Source organism: Anabrus simplex, chromosome 1 (assembly GCF_040414725.1).
Source record: "Anabrus simplex isolate iqAnaSimp1 chromosome 1, ASM4041472v1, whole genome shotgun sequence".
Taxonomy (NCBI): Eukaryota; Metazoa; Arthropoda; class Insecta; order Orthoptera; family Tettigoniidae; genus Anabrus; species Anabrus simplex.
The window spans coordinates 44,637,667-44,651,885 of NC_090265.1; the positions used below are offsets into that span (position 1 = coordinate 44,637,667).

Consider the following 14,219-nt stretch of genomic DNA (forward strand, 5'->3'; position numbering starts at 1 on the left):
GGGAAAAACCAACCCTGGATGGTAAAGGAATTAAGGTAGGAAGAAGAATAGCCAGATCTTGCCATGTAAACTCACGCGTCCCTAAATGTAATACTTGCCAGAGCCCTAGCATCCATGATTTAGAACGTGAAATTACATATATTCCTGGCCAGGGAGCATGATGTGTAAGACATATTTTAGAAAGGTTAAAATATGGGAATTTTATTCCATTTGGTATTGTGAACTTCACCACGTAAGGGTAGCGTGGCCGAGCGGTCTAAGGCGCTGGTTTTAGGCACCAGTCCGAAAGGGCGTGGGTTCGAATCCCACCGCTGCCAACACTTTTCTACTTTAGTAAGAACGATCACTTCGGTTTATTATGCAATCCTCGTCGTTTTTTGTTCAATTGTGCAAGATCTTCAATGAGTATTCTGTAGCTCTTATGTGTAATTTGCAAATTGCTTACCTTCATTTAACTGTGAACAGTCCCCAGCTATTTAAAATTTCCTGGCAGCGGTGGGATTCGAACCCACGCCCTTTCGGACTGGTGCCTTAAACCAGCGCCTTAGACCGGTCGGCCACGCTACCGGCGTCTTAGCAGTTAGTGCGGACAACTGACAACGTCCTGTTGTCGTTAACATTCTGATAATGTACACTATATTATTCCTTAACAATGAACGTTCAGTTCGCCTCTGTAGCGTAGTGGTTAGCGTGATTAGCTGCGACCTCCAGAGGCCAGGGTTCGATTCACGGCTCTGGTATCCTTGAAGTGGTTTTCGGTGGTTTCCCAATTCTACTCCACCGGTCGAGTTGGCGTGGGGTTAGGAGCGCGCAGCTGTGAGCTCGCATCCGGAGGAAGTGAGTTGAAACCCCACTGTCGGCAGCCCTGAAGATGGTTTTCTTTGGTTTCCCATATTCACACCAGGCAAATGTTAGGGCTGTACCTTATTTAAGGCCACGGCCGCTTCCTTCCCATTCCTGGGCGTTTCCTCTCCCATCGTCGCCGTAAGACTTAAGTGTGTTTGCGCGACGCAAAGCGAGAAGCAATAATTGAAAAAAAGCACTTCTACTCCAGGCAAATGCCAGCACGATACATAACTTAAGGCCATGGCCACATCCCTCTCTCTAAATGGCTGACCCTTTAAGTCTTCTCACTCTTTGCGTCAGCCCCATGAATTTCTTTTGTGTTCGTATGGCGAAGAACATTTCAGGAATTAATGTTTTTTTAAAGCTGTCAGCAAGTCTTAACTGGGTCTGAAAGCTTAACACCCGTATGTGATGTGGATTGCCATAATGCGGTATATATACTGCACCCTTGCAGAGCTCCTTCGGTGTTGACTGGATTCCACTGTTGCCTCGGCTGCCCTAAAAAAAAAAGAAATACTTACCGAAGGTGGTGAGATCTTCTCAGGCGCGATCAGTCCCCGTCGTCGAATCAGGATGCATAGGGATATTGCGTTTGGTAAACTATTCACTACAATGATTTATGACTCAGACTGATTTAAGTTTAAATATGTATATAAATTTTATTTGATATAATCAAAGGAAAGAAAGGTGTAGGTAAATTTTTGTAAAATGTAAATTAAGGTTTTGTTAGTGTTACATTATTGCCTTATGAGGCTGTACAACTAGAATTCCCATAATGACACTCATGACCACCTCGTTGATCCATAAAGAAAATGTTTATAATTTATCATTGAATATTTATATTAAATGATATTTCCTATTTGTTCATCAGATTACATGATGCCTGTGTAACTGTACACATTTACAAGGATGATGTTGTTTATATACCAGGTGGATCAGTTGAATAACAACATAATAATGAGAATATTTAATAATAATAATACTAATAGTAATAATAATAATAATAATAATAATAATAATAATAATAATAATATTGATGTGAATGAATTATATCTGTGGCCACACCAAGTTATTTATCGAAATACTACCTGCCATCAGTTAAAATAATCATAATAGATATTTCTAAGATATTAAAATAAACAAAATGTTGATATTAATTAATTAATAAAATTATTTTGATATCACTTAATTACATTGGGAGCTATTTTAAAGACTTCGGAAATATTCCATCATACATCCAAATTGCGTATATAATGTTTGGAAAAACAACCTGAAATGTAATACAATAATAATGGTAATAATAATAATAATAATAATAATAATAATAATAATAATAATAATAATAATAATAAATGAAATAATGCGGCGATTTCGCGTAAAATCAAATCCAGAAACATCAGTAATAACCTCTCAAATATGTACAATAAGTTTACAAATAAACAGACAAGAAGTTACCATAATAAAATAATTTTAAAAATAATTAATTAATTTTACTTATTAATTGCAATCAAATTTTGCAATTACCTAATCAAATGCCTAACTGACTACTGGAAACCATTATTTGTGACTCAAATCTTCCAAGGTAGTGATATCAAATGAATTTACAGTGCATTGAGATGATAATAATAATATTTCAATACCGTCAGAAGGGGTGAAGTCGATCAGGTGGGGTGAAGTTGATCGCCAATATATCGTTATGATTTTTGCTACTGCTTCCTGGTGGCAAATCAGGAAACTTTATGATATATATTCTCTTTGAAAGCCAATGAGTTGCAGAGTATTTTCTATCTGTGGAATGTTCTCTGTGGATAACCGTTCAGTGGCACTGTGGGAAATAAACACATGCATTTTGGTGACCTGAGAATGAAGTCAGACAAAAAGTGTCACAATACCACATTATAGGCATATAATTCAGCCGTTTTCGGACTGTTAGTTGGTAAGTGAATGCATTGTCATCCGATTTATGTATTTGCAAAGGCTAAAGTTTGTCGTGAGGACGAGTACTGATCTATTAATTGAATTATTGTATTTTGCAGGGTGAAGTCGATCATGCCGCGAACGTACGTAAAGAAGATGGGCAGGGAGGGAAAAAGGAATTACAGTGCAGTATATCTGGAAAATGCCGTTCGGGAAGTGAAGAAAGGAAAGTTGAGCATTCGTAAAGCATCCGAGTGCTACGGTGTGCCTTATACAACGCTAAATGAGTGGGTGAAGGGCAAACGTAAAAACAGTTATGGTGGGCAGCCTGTTCTAAATTCAAAAGACGAAGAATGTTTAGTACATGGATTGATCAAGTGTGGAGAGTGGGGTTTTCCTTTGAAACGACATGATGTGAGAAATGTTGTACAGGGGTATTTGAATCGTTCTGGGCGAGTTGAGAAACGTTTTAAGAACAATAAACCAGGAAGAGACTGGTTCTTAGGCTTTATAAAAAGAAACCAGGAGCTTACTGAAAGATTAGTGCAAAATATCAAGAGGAGTCGTGCTGGAATTAGTGAGGAAGTTATTCATGATTAATTTGATAATCTGGAGGTATACGTTGCAGATATGCCTCCTAGTAACATAATAAACTTTGATGAGACCAACTTTACAGATGACCCAGGCCAATGTAAAGCACTGGTTAAAAGAGGAGTAAAGCATGCAGAGAAAATCATGGATTCGTCCAAGACAAGTGTTACTGTCATGATTGCAGCTACAGCTGAAGGTGTTGTTTTGCCACCATATGTGGTATATAAAGCAAAGTATCTCTACCCAACATGGATTGAAAATGGCATTCCTGGCAGTGGGTATAACAGGAACACAAGCGGTTGGTTTGACCTTGAGATATTTGAAGACTGGTTTGAGAAAATTCTGCTCCCGTTTGCTCGTAAGCTGAACGGTAGAAAAGTACTGATTGGAGACAACCTCTCAAGTCATCTTTCTCTCCATGTTATTCAGTTGTGTGAAGAGAACGAAATTGACTTCACTTTACTTCCACCAAATACCACCCACATTTGCCAACCACTTGATGTAGCCTTCTTCCACCCACTAAAAGGAGCTTGGAGAAAGTGCTTAGAAGAATGGAAAATGAAAAACAGAGGAATATTGCCTAAGTGTGAGTTTCCTAAGATGCTGAAGAAGACCTTCGAGGAAGTGGGTGTTCACCTAACATCCAACGTTGTGGCAGGATTCGCAGCATGTGGCATTGTTCCTCTAAATCGAAAAGCTGTCCTTAAAAAACTTCCAAAATCTCCGAGGGAAGATGAAGGATTGGAAAGACGGTGGAGTGACACATTGGTGGACCACTTAAAGGAATTAAGGAAGGAAACCACTGGAAGTACCGAGAAACGCCCAAGGCAAAAACGTCTCAATGTTGCAGCTGGCACGGGAATAGTAGTTCGTGATCTCGTAGAGTCGGGTGATGATATGCATTCAAGATCATCAAACGAGAACCAGTTGCATTCTGATTCAGAGCTATTTGTTGAGGATGATACCGGTAGGTCTAGTGTCATAGATTATGGTGGAACTACTGAAGAAGGTGAAAACTGTAGTTCTTACAAGACTGGTGAATTTGTATTGGTATCATTTCCGACTGGTAGCAGGAACAGACATTTTATAGGTCAAATAATTCAGATAGCTGAAAGTGACGCTGAAGTCAGCTATTTAAGGAAAAGAGGATCCAAGCAGGTTCATTTTGTATTTCCAGATGTTCCTGATGTAGACAAGACTCCCCTCACGCAAATTGTAACAAAAGTGAAGCCTAAGGGCATCGGTCGTGGACGCTACATTTTCCCAGATATTGACATTTCAAAAATTGAGTGAAAATTCTTCATGATGTAAGATAATTGTTTGTATAGTGGCTGTTTTTTAAATGAAAATACAATGTTCTAAGCATAAAATATTATATTTGTTAATTTACATATATGTAAGGTCCCTGAGGAACACCCTCTAGTATTTTAAAAATGAATGAAAACATAGCCTACCATACCTCTAGAGCTATTTCAACTTAAAAATTGGTTCGTTTCACCCCAGGACCTGGGTGAAGCCGTTATATGCCTTTAAAAAAAGCAGTGATCGACTTTTCAATTAAAATAACTCCAAAAGTACAATAGGCTATGTCTATATTTAGCATTAGATATAATGTTGAAATGCTAAGGATTACATGTATTTTTTTAAAAACGAATTCTTCAATATATTCCCCCTAAAATAAAATAAAAACTACATTTTTTGATCGACTTCACCCCTTCTGACGGTACTAATAATAATAATAATTATAATAATTGTAATAATTAAAATAATAATAATAATAATAATAATAATAATAATATCACTCAATGAATACTTTTCTCAATATTGGATGTCATTAATAAATCCTTAGGAATTCAATATTTGTCTACCCAAAAGCCGATATTGTTGATAATTAAATCGTGGATAAAATTTGGATTAAAATATAAAATGTTAATATTTAATTAATTAATAAACCCACAGTCCACTGACACAAGCGATTAACATTATATTCATGAGGACTCCCTAATAGCCTGTGAATTAATAATAATAATAATGTTATTTGTTTTACGTCCCACTAACTACTTTTTAAGGTCTTCGGAGACGCCGAGGTGCCGGAATTTAGTCCCGCAGGAGTTCTTTTACGTGCCAGTAAATCTACCGACACGGGGCTGTCGTATTTGAGCACCTTCAAATACCACCGGACTGAGCCAGGATCGAACCTGCCAAGTTGGGGTTAGAAGGCCAGCGCCTCAACCGTCTGAGCCACTCAGCCCGGCAGCCTGTGAATTGCATTGATAAATGTTAAATAAAAAGATCCAATAATAATAATAATAATAATAATAATAATAATAATAATAATAATAATAATAATAATATATAAATAATAATAATAGTATTCTAACCTGACCTGTAAGTACGGTACCACTGATCCACCATCCTGATAAACCATAACACGTTTGTGTCGGTGACCTTAGAACATTCATTTACCTTAATCAACACCATTGGAATATAATCTTTCTTAACAGTACTTATTGAATTTCGTTCATCTATAAAACCACATTTGCTAGGATAAATCATAATTTTATGAAATACCTGACTCACTGTGTAAAGGCTGAACCATAAATTTCTCATGGCAAATTCACCGATGTTAATACTAATAATAACATTTCTCTGAACAAAACTATTACTGACTTCCCGGGTAGATTTTATAATTTCAAATACCCTCCTTCCGGGTGCAATAAACAACAAATTTTTATCTGAGAATTCAGTAACCTTTAACTTACATAATGGACCTTAGTTGTTGCCGTATACGAATCTAAAGCTTTGCTTTCATATACATATATGCGAGTGACCCTTACCTAAATACCGTAAATTATATCTGGAGACGATAACTCTCCTACTTAGAATAAAACATACAATAACTTCTTCTAACATGTACACCAAGCGAGATGACACAGCCAAAAATCCTAACCTAGTGTCTAAATTTCCACTAATATATACATAGATAAACCCTGTCATATGCTCATACCACAGAATTGGGTTGTTTCAGTGTCCCAATACATTATAATTCACTGAAACCTAACCATGACCCAGTGCAAATGTTACTGTGGTTCCCTCACAATAATATACACGGATAACGTACAGACAATACAAGAATGTACCTAACAAAATGGCAAAATAGAGGCAAAAAAAAGAGAAATATATTTAATCATAATAAAAATAATAATAATCTGTTGAAACCAACAAAATAGTTCCCATTGGCAAGCATTCATACCAGCTCAGTTGGATGACCCATGTTACCAACCTAACATTAGAATGTCACTCAAATGCATATTATAACCTTTTTTCTGACATAAACGATATTGTGTCACGGCTAAACCACTTTTTTACATATCATTTGGTCCTTCATATCGTACCCCATCTTTGACTGGCCTAATTTTTTTTCTTTATACATTTTTACGACGTCATTATCATTTTTATTCTGCATAATTTTATCCCAACTCAGCTATCATGCTGAATACCTACATTTCCAGTCACATATGAGAATATATTCATCATACTCATTGTTCTACATGCATTTCCAGGTCAATACCATCACGTATTACCATAAACTCTTAACTACGGACTTTCAAATACCTCCAACCAATTTACCATCACTCAATATCGTTTTATTGTTCGAGACCACTTTACTTCACCTGAGCAAAAAAAAGAAACTATTTACTTAGTACTGTTCATCCAACTGACTAACCATGTTACTTGCCATAACAACAAAATATGTGGATGTATCACTGTTACTGTCGCCCAATCAGCATTCTCGACAGTAACTGTTGAATATATGTATTATCGTTACGGGACTTCTTGCGTCAAGCAAATGAAAATTTTGCCTAAACGAACATACTGACAATGCTACTAATAATAATAATAATAATAACAGTGCAGATATATGCACTGCTCATTATAATTGCCTCAAAAATATACTTGTTCAATACTGACAGATCAAATTAGTACACACACGACTAATAATAATAATAATAATATTTACGCTACTCATAGACAGAGTTATCCTAATTTTCTGGCTGTGTACCCGGGTTTTATAGTTATACACCGTCACTCGCATATCTATTTACATTAAGATACCATTATTAAAGGAAAGCTTTAGATTCTAAGTAAACATGAGGTTATGTACTCACATCGACGGCATTTCGGGATCACCCAGGACTTGAGGCAGCCATGTTGTCTTACAGATTCATGACAAACATGTTAATATCATTGGTCATTCTTGATGTATCCGACATTGGCTTATACTACTTTCCACTCTTGTTAACACTTTACACACGTTTATTTTCTGCTCATACTTGTTAAACACAACAACTTATTTCAACACTTGACATTATGCACAAACATATATATATAACACACACAGTACTCGGATATCCTGTAACCTAGGCCTTATTTCACGTGCTATGCTCTAGCACCCAGCTGTTTCAAATGTAGCGAAGTCTTTGGTGGGCTCAGTAGCTCTCCTTTATGTACACCAACTGCTGGAGAAAGCGTCTACCCCCGCTCGACCTAAATATTTCGTAGAAAGTAAAAGTATTTCCTCCGCTCAACGTTTCAAACACCACTAACAACTCAGCTGTAGCAGGCAATGTCTCCACTCTTACGGCCTACCAATGCCTATTGAACTGTCTGCTTTGCTCTGCGGGCTACATATTGAAAATACGTCACATAAGATGCAACTCTGCATAATTCACAGTTTCATTTCTTTACCCTGCGTAGATTTTGACACTTGTACAATTTGTTAATCTGTTCCTCCCCTCACTTATGGGGTTTCGAAGACTTTACCACCTACACTTCTGTTTATAACATTCATTTCCGCCTCCCAAGTACTAATAAATATATATAATGCAACACAATCTTACTTGAGTGCGGAGCAAATTTAAGACACGTCTGACCGCCACTAGACTCTTACTGCTGACTGACTCGTGAGAAGCCACTGCTCGGGGATGTTGGCGCACTAAATCGGCGTAGGAACACTAATTCTTGTCACCAAAAATCCCAATTAAAGGAGTGCTGGGTGGCTCCAAACAAAGTTACTAAAAACATGAAATGCCTTGTACACACAAATTGCATAAATTCTTGTTACTGCCATGGTGCACCGTGACTCTTAAATTGTTCGTAATTTCTTTTACAATACAGTAGGCGTTAGTTGGACTATATCTTCTGCCGCGCTGGTGAGCCACTCTCCACGCTGGCAAGGGGTTCCCACTGTTGTTGATATCAAACACCTGGGTACACAATACTCTAATCCATTTGCCACAAACCAGTAAGTTAGTCCAGAATTATTACAATAATTACTAACACCTCCTTTTGATATAATCTTCCTTAAATACTGACAGGGATTAATTACAAGCCACATATCATTTGGTCGCGCTAATTTTGAAATTATTTAAATGCAGCCATCTGATTGGAGCGCATACTCAGATGTTCATCTATATGGACGAGTTCATTCCAGAATAAGGGGATTCGGGTATCTAGAACCATGATTCTCCATCTCAGTCACTCCTGCCAGTACTTTTCCACTCTAACTACGCAGTTTCGAAATATGACGTAATAACAGGTGTTCCAATAATTTATTTTTAGCAGAGAAAGAAGCGTGGGTTCCTATCAAGGCTTCATTCTCACGAGCTAGCTACCAGAAATTACCAATGCTGTCCCATGTTTTAACCCGCCGGATTATTACTGTTAATTATTAAATACAATTATTAAAATTTAGCCAATCAGACTCAGCTGATGGGTGCAATACGATTTATCAATATTTTACGGTAAGCTTTTAACATTCAAAGACCGAACATTCCTGCTTACTGGCCATGGGTACTTAGTGCAAGGCGCAAGTATACTTCCACGACCGTAATTCGGTAACGACATTGAGATTGAGCCAGACGTCCTCCTGAATACTATGGTGATGTGATGGTGAGGACCGACGTAAAAAAAATCGTGTGTTGGTATGCGAGGATCCTGACGGGGTGGAAGGCGTACGTTTGGTTTTAATGCTGTTTTATCATATGTTGTGTAAAAAATACAAGGCACCCCTTAAATATATGTGTTTATCTACCTGTAGGCCTACAGTTGAAGATGTTCCGTAAAACTACCTCTCTCCACAATCTATATTCATTAATAGAGATGGATAGTTTTATTTCCTCTCGGCAACAGTATGCCATAAAGGGTTACGCATGGCAGTTGAGGAAGCCTAGGCGAAGTACTGGTCCTACTCAGAAGTTGTATGCCGTTCCTAAGTACTTTGCTCCAGGACACTACCCTAGATGCGGAAGAGTTAAGATCCCCCGCTGTGTCAGAGGGAAAAACCAACCCTGGATGGTAAAGGAATTAAGGTAGGATGAAGAATAGCCAGACCTTGACATGTAAACTCACGCGTCCCTAAATGTAATACTTGCCAGTGCCCTAGCAGCCATGATTTGGAACGTGAAATTACATATATTCCTGGCCAGGGAGCATGATGTGTAAGACATATTTTAGAAAGGTTAGAATATGGGAACTTTATTCCATTTGGTATTGTGAACTTCTCCAGAGGTAGGTACGAAAGGGTAGCGTGGCCGAGCGGTCTAAGGCGCTGGTTTTAGGCACCAGTCCGAAAGGGCGTGGGTTCGAATCCCACCGCTGCCAACACTTTTCTACTTTAGTAAGAACGATCACTTCGGTTTATTATGCAATCCTCGTCGTTTTTTGTTCAATTGTGCAAGATCTTCAACGAGTATTCTGTAGCTCTTATGTGTAATTTGCAAATTGTTTACCTTCATTTAACTGTGAACAGTCCCCAGCTATTTAAAATTTCCTGGCAGCGGTGGGATTCGAACCCACGCCCTTTCGGACTGGTGCCTTAAACCAGCGCCTTAGACCGCTCGGCCACGCTACCGGCGTCTTAACAGTTAGTGCGGACAACTGACAACGTCCTGTTGTCGTTAACATTCTGATAATGTACTTTATATTATTCCTTAACAATGAAAGTTCAGTTCGCCTCTGTAGCGTAGTAGTTAGCGTGATTAGCTGCGACCTCCAGAGGCCAGGGTTCGATTCACGGCTCTGGTATCCTTGAAGTGGTTTTCGGTGGTTTCCCAATTCTACTCCACCGGTCGAGTTGGCGTGGGGTTAGGAGCGCGCAGCTGTGAGCTCGCATCCGGAGGAAGTGAGTTGAAACCCCACTGTCGGCAGCCCTGAAGATGGTTTTCTTTGGTTTCCCATATTCACACCAGGCACATGCTAGGGCTGTACCTTATTTAAGGCCAGGGCCGCTTCCTTCCCATTCCTGGGCGTTTCCTCTCCCATCGTCGCCTTAAGACTTAAGTGCGTTTGCGCGACGCAAAGCGAGAAGCAATAATTGAAAAAAAGCACTTCTACTCCAGGCAAATGCCAGCACGATACATAACTTAAGGCCATGGCCACATCCCTCTCTCTAAATGGCTGACCCTTTAAATCTTCTCACTCTTTGCGTCAGCCCCATGAATTTCTTTTGTGTTCGTATGGCGAAGAACATTTCAAGATTAAATGTTTTTTTAAAGCTGTCAGCAAGTCTTAACTGGGTCTGAAAGCTTAACACCCGTATGTGATGTGGATTGCCATAACGCGGTATATATACGATTTATCAATATTTTACGGTAAGCTTTTAACATTCAAACACCGAACATTCCTGCTTACTGGCCATGGGTACTTAGTGCAAGGCGCAAGTATACTTCCACGACCGTAATTCGGTAACGACATTGAGGTTGAGCCAGACGTCCTCCTGAATACTATGGTGATGTGATGGTGAGGGCCGACGTAAAAAATTCGGGTGTTGGTATGCGAGGATCCTGACGGGGTGGAAGGCGTACGTTTGGTTTTAATGCTGTTTTATCATATGTTGTGTAAAAAATACAAGGCACCCCTTAAATATATGTGTTTATCTACCTGTAGGCCTACAGTTGAAGACGTTCCGTAAAACTACCTCTCTCCACAATCTATATCCATTAATAGAGATGGATAGTTTTATTTCCTCTCGGCAACAGTATGCCATAAAGGGTTAGGCATGGCAGTTGAGGAAGCCTAGGCGAAGTACTGGTCCTACTCAGAAGTTGTATGCCGTTCCTAAGTACTTTGCTCCAGGACACCACCCTAGATGCGGAAGAGTTAAGATCCCCCGCTGTGTCAGTGGGAAAAACCAACCCTGGATGGTAAAGGAATTAAGGTAGGAAGAAGAATAGCCAGATCTTGCCATGTAAACTCACGCGTCCCTAAATGTAATACTTGCCAGTGCCCTAGCAGCCATGATTTAGAACTGAAATTACATATATTCCTGGCCAGGGAGCATGATGTGTAAGACATATTTTAGAAAGGTTAGAATATGGGAACTTTATTCCATTTGGTATTGTGAACTTCTCCAGAGGTAGGTACTTATGGGTAGCGTGGCCGAGTGGTCTAAGGCGCTGGTTTTAGGCACCAGTCCGAAAGGGCGTGGGTTCGAATCCCACCGCTGCCAACACTTTTCTACTTTAGTAAGAACGATCACTTCGGTTTATTACGCAATCCTCGTCGTTTTTTGTTCAATTGTGCAATATCTTCAATGAGTATTCTGTAGCTCTTATGTGTAATTTGCAAATTGCTTACCTTCATTTAACTGTGAACAGTCCCCAGCTATTTAAAATTTCCTGGCAGCGGTGGGATTCGAACCCACGCCCTTTCGGACTGGTGCCTTAAACCAGCGCCTTAGACCGCTCGGCCACGCTACCGGCGTCTTAGCAGTTAGTGCGGACAACTGACAACGTCCTGTTGTCGTTAACATTCTGATAATGTACTTTATATTATTCCTTAACAATGAAAGTTCAGTTCGCCTCTGTAGCGTAGTAGTTAGCGTGATTAGCTGCGACCTCCAGAGGCCAGTGTTCGATACACGGCTCTGGTATCCTTGAAGTGGTTTTCGGTGGTTTCCCAATTCTACTCCACCGATCGAGTTGGCGTGGGGTTAGGAGCGCGCAGCTGTGAGCTCGCATCCGGAGGAAGTTAGTTGAAACCCCACTGTCGGCAGCCCTGAAGATGGTTTTCTTTGGTTTCCCATATTCACACCAGGCAAATGCTAGGGCTGTACCTTATTTAAGGCCACGGCCGCTTCCTTCCCATTCCTGGGCGTTTCCTCTCCCATTGTCGCCTTAAGACTTAAGTGTGTTTGCGCGACGCAAAGCGAGAAGCAATAATTGAAAAAAAGCACTTCTACTCCAGGCAAATGCCAGCACGATACATAACTTAAGGCCATGGCCACATCCCTCTCTCTAAATGGCTGACCCTTTAAATCTTCTCACTCTTTGCGTCAGCCCCATGAATTTTTTTGTGTTCGTATGGCGAAGAACATTTCAAGATTTAATGTTTTTTTAAAGCTGTCAGCAAGTCTTAACTGGGTCTGAAAGCTTAACACCCGTATGTGATGTGGATTGCCATAATGCGGTATATATACGATTTATCAATATTTTACGGTAAGCTTTTAACATTCAAAGACCGAACATTCCTGCTTACTGGCCATAGGTACTTAGTGCAAGGCGCAAGTATACTTCCACGACCGTAATTCGGTAACGACATTGAGGTTGAGCCAGACGTCCTCCTGAATACTATGGTGATGTGATGGTGAGGACCGACGTAAAAAAAAGCATGCGTTTATTATATGTACAAGTTAGAGATATTATTGTCAGTATTCGATTTATTATTATTATTATTATTATTATTATTATTATTATTATTATTATTATTATTATTATTATTATTATCATTATTATTATTATTATTATCAGTATTTCATTTGTATATTTTGCCATTTATATTGGTAAGCTGGAAGATATCCACATATGTAGGTATGAGTAATTTGTTTTGCACGAGTGGGGAAACATTGCTTTAATAACTCTGGTAATTTGGTTGAGTCATGTGGCTACCCCAGTGTTTGTTGTGATGTACTTGTGTCGGGATATTCCATGAGTCATGTAAATATCCCAGTGTCTGATGAGATGTGTTTGTTGATGTTGTTGTACTAGGGAAGTTCGGTGAGTCATTTAATAAACCCGAGTGTTTGTTATTGTCTTGGAACCTAGTATGAGTTCAGGGCATGGTATTGACCAGTAGAGATCACTCATGATTGGCGGGCAAGCACCAATCCAGACGTATCATCTGAGAGGTGGGGGATGTTGATGTCTATAAAGGTTGATCATAAGGCGGCAACCGGGGACATTTTAATGTAACTACTACAACTACAAGCAGTAACACTGTATGAAGGAACGACAACTGACACTGTACGGGAAGGAAGTGGTGCTGATACACGGTACTGGAGTGGCACGGCTGCAATGGACTGGATTTCAAACGTTCGTGGAGCGTAGTCTTGTTATGTTCGTGGAAAGTGGCTGATTCTGGAGAGTGCTTGCGCATTAAGTATCGTAGCACTTGTGGCGGCCTAGCATTATATGTTGGTGAAAGCTATCTCAGACTTTCCGTAATTTATGTTGAGGATCGACAGACGTGTGTATATATCTTTACAACAAGTGTTAAAATATATGAACACAGTAGTACAAGGTACAGTATCTGTGTGATGTGATAACTGCCGATTATGAGAATCGGTATGTCGAATTTATATATAGACAGTGAAGGGTATTTATCTTCATACATGTACATTGTTCATCGGACTATCTACAAATGGTAGCCTAGTTCTCGCTTTCGTTTTCCCACGGTTTTCATTATTGTTGTTGTTGTTGTAAATATGGAGTCTTCCAGTAATATTTTATGTGTGTATTATATGTATAATGTTGTGTGTTGATGAGGTGCTCATGCACGGATTTTGTTAAGAATATAGTTAGCTATTT

General features: G+C 39.3%; 6 non-coding genes across 6 annotated transcripts; 3 read left to right on the forward strand and 3 right to left on the reverse strand.

Moving 5' to 3' along the window:
- Positions 1 to 237: 237 nt before the first annotated feature.
- TRNAL-UAG (transfer RNA leucine (anticodon UAG)) lies at positions 238 to 317 on the forward strand. Its single transcript has one exon. It is a non-coding gene; the product is annotated as a tRNA-Leu (tRNA).
- Positions 318 to 487: 170 nt separating this feature from the next.
- Positions 488 to 567, reverse strand: TRNAL-AAG (transfer RNA leucine (anticodon AAG)). The gene has a single exon. It is a non-coding gene; the product is annotated as a tRNA-Leu (tRNA).
- A 9,370-nt stretch (positions 568 to 9,937) lies between these two features.
- Positions 9,938 to 10,017, forward strand: TRNAL-UAG (transfer RNA leucine (anticodon UAG)). Its single transcript has one exon. It is a non-coding gene; the product is annotated as a tRNA-Leu (tRNA).
- Positions 10,018 to 10,187: 170 nt separating this feature from the next.
- Positions 10,188 to 10,267, reverse strand: TRNAL-AAG (transfer RNA leucine (anticodon AAG)). The gene has a single exon. It is a non-coding gene; the product is annotated as a tRNA-Leu (tRNA).
- Positions 10,268 to 11,783: 1,516 nt separating this feature from the next.
- On the forward strand, positions 11,784 to 11,863 carry TRNAL-UAG (transfer RNA leucine (anticodon UAG)). The gene has a single exon. It is a non-coding gene; the product is annotated as a tRNA-Leu (tRNA).
- A 170-nt stretch (positions 11,864 to 12,033) lies between these two features.
- TRNAL-AAG (transfer RNA leucine (anticodon AAG)) lies at positions 12,034 to 12,113 on the reverse strand. The gene has a single exon. It is a non-coding gene; the product is annotated as a tRNA-Leu (tRNA).
- Between the last annotated feature and the right edge of the window lie 2,106 nt (positions 12,114 to 14,219).